The sequence below is a fragment of the Frankliniella occidentalis genome, unplaced genomic scaffold, assembly GCF_000697945.3.
Source record: "Frankliniella occidentalis isolate FOCC.00 unplaced genomic scaffold, Focc_3.1 Scaffold67, whole genome shotgun sequence".
In the NCBI taxonomy this organism is placed as follows: Eukaryota; Metazoa; Arthropoda; class Insecta; order Thysanoptera; family Thripidae; genus Frankliniella; species Frankliniella occidentalis.
This window is the reverse complement of record NW_026267197.1, coordinates 1,005,674-1,008,258: the sequence shown is the minus strand read 5'-3', so window position 1 is coordinate 1,008,258 and position 2,585 is coordinate 1,005,674. Positions and strand designations below refer to the sequence as shown.

The window sequence follows — 2,585 nt, the reverse complement described above, 5'->3', positions numbered from 1 at the left end:
CCCCCCCCCAGTATAGTACACTCGCGTGTAGCCGGCAGCGCTTGGCTCCCGCAGGTCGTGAAAAGAGAGCCGGGCTGCCTGCTTTATTCCAACCAACCAACCTTGCCGCCCGCCCGCGCCGCGCACTCCGCCCGCCGCCGCGGCCCCGCAGCGCCAGTCGTCCCTGTAGCGCAGAGGAAAGCGCGTTGGACTTCTAATCCAAAGGTCGCGGGTTCGATCCCCGCCAGGGATGTTTGGCAACCCATTTTTGAAAGCGCACCCGAACCGAGCGCGTGTGGTGCGGCGAACTGCGGGCGAGTGATGCCGCACTGCATCCACACCTGTGAGCGGGTTGTCTACTCCCACGGGGCTAGAAGGCAAAGGCGGCAGGGTCAGGTCATCGCACTCAGGTCCTTTACACATACTGTATCGTAACCAACACTAACGTGTACAATACGTGGGTACACGAAACTGTATCTCCGCGTGTTACCGGACACCGAATCGTGGACAGCCGAACTGTACTGCGAGAAACTTTGCAGCTCGAGCAAAGATCTCGTAAAGTACACGAGCGTTGGCTGGCAGTGTCGTCGGAGATCAACGGCAGCTTGTGTTCGGAGGAGGCGGGGCAGACCTGGTGAGCGAAGTGAGCGGGACAAATTCAATTGGAAGATTACACTTAATGGGAGAGCTGTGGACACTCACGCTATCCACTATATAAAGTGGACCGAGGGCCGTCTGAGCGACAGCGCCTGCTAATAATCTGCTTTCTAAATTCGACACGCGCACAAACTCGAGGCTGTCGCGCCCACCGTGCCGAGATGAGGCGTTATTTCCGACAGAAGTGTTCAAAAGCAACCCATTTGTGAGCTTTTTCATTTCTCGATTTCCTCACGGCGCTCAGTAAACGAGGGGGCGACTTCCTGTCTTATTCCTCCTCCCTCCTTCTTCTCTTCCATCTCGGCAACAACAACAACAGCAACAACAACAACAAAGCGCACCAGCAGTCGTCGTCCGTCTACAAACGTACTGATTGAATGAATCGTGTTGGGAAGTGAATAAATGCCCCCGGCGACATGCGGGCCTCGTGAGAGATCCGCCCCCCCCCCCTCTTCTCTCTCTGCCGGACGCTACCGCGACGAAGGGCCGCGGTGGACGCCGCGGCCCGGCGGCTTCTCCCCGTTACATCCTTATTCCTTAGCCCATAAGACAAGAGGCAAGGAGGAAGGGGAATGGGGATGGGGGATGGGATTTGGCGTGCTAATCGCCACTAGCACTGATAACGCCAAATGGCAGAGAGGGGAGCGAGGGAAAGGCGATAAGCGTGGGACGCAGACGCAGAGGACAGCCCAGCCAGAGTCGAGTTGAGGGAGGTCGCGGTCGGGGTCGGTGGAGCGCGCGCGGGGGGAAGTCTACACAAGCTGCAGCACAGAAAGAGACGACGAACGTTTAACCCGCCGCTATCAAAGCGCGTTTCTCATCCGCCACATGACTCAGACTCGCAATCGCGCGGCCCCATTTGGCGATACGAGAACGCGGCCGCTAAATTAATTGCTACTAAGTAACTCGGCCGCGGGACAGTTTTCCCTGAAACCCCCCGGCTCCCCGGTGGTGTGGACTTCCCCCCTGGAAGCTGCCTTTCCCCTGACTCCCTCAGTCCCAGCAGCAGCAGCAGCAGCAGGTACGCGATGGGGTTCCCCGGACAAGTCGGTGCAGCACGGCCAGAGCAGCCGCCGCCGGCACCCTGCAGCAGCAGCAGCAGCCCGACGATCTCCTCCGCCGAGATGCGGAGCGGCTCCGGCCGATGCCGCCCGCCTGATAAGAGGCCCCCGCGGGTCGCCCTGGTCTGGTCCGGGGGGAATGAAGTTGTCGTAGTCTTACCCGGCGGAGCGCATGAGCGGCCTAATGGGGTCGCCAGACCGCACGGTAACGACCAGGGAAAACGAACACCGTCACGATACTATGTGGTCGCGGCGGAGCGGAGCAGCAGCAATGCGAACGGATGTTGTGCCGCTGCGCGCGTCTGTTATGTGATCCCGACATACTACAGGCATCAGCTCATCATACGCGGACTTTCAGGGGGTGGTAACTTTTCCACGGCCCCTCTGCTGCGGTTTGGTTTGACTCTCTACGCCACCGCCCGCTGCTGCAGTGGTTGACGTCTCCGCATGGGGCTCCCCGCCGAGCCGTGTCCAGGAGGCTTGCGTGGCCGTGTCCAGGAGGCTCGCGCGGGAGAAATATACATTGGTTGCTGTAACTAAACTGGTGTTCAATCTGCCCCCTGAGTCATAACCATAGAACGTTCTATCGTGCTGGCTGGAGTGTTTGGTTAGAGCGTCTGAACGCTCATCCAGCATGATAGAACGTATAGTTATGACTCAGGGGGTAGATTGAACACCATTTTAGTGACAGCAACCAAATTTTTCGGCCGTGGTGACCAAACATTTTTCTCAGTGCGGGGCCGTGTCCAGGACGCTCGCGGGGCCGTGTCCAGGAGGCTCGCGGGGCCGACGCGACGACGGGGCCGTCGAGCCCGTAATCAAACAGAGCGCGGAGAGCGTGTCGCTGTTACTACAGTCTGCGGCCGCCGAAACAATCTTCCAGGAAGG

The 2,585-nt window shown here is 59.3% G+C and overlaps 1 non-coding gene across 1 annotated transcript; it reads left to right on the top strand.

Annotated features, from left to right (window-relative positions):
* The first annotated feature begins 159 nt into the window (after positions 1-159).
* Trnar-ucu (transfer RNA arginine (anticodon UCU)) lies at positions 160-232 on the top strand. The gene has a single exon. It is a non-coding gene; the product is annotated as a tRNA-Arg (tRNA).
* The last annotated feature ends 2,353 nt before the right edge of the window (positions 233-2,585 follow it).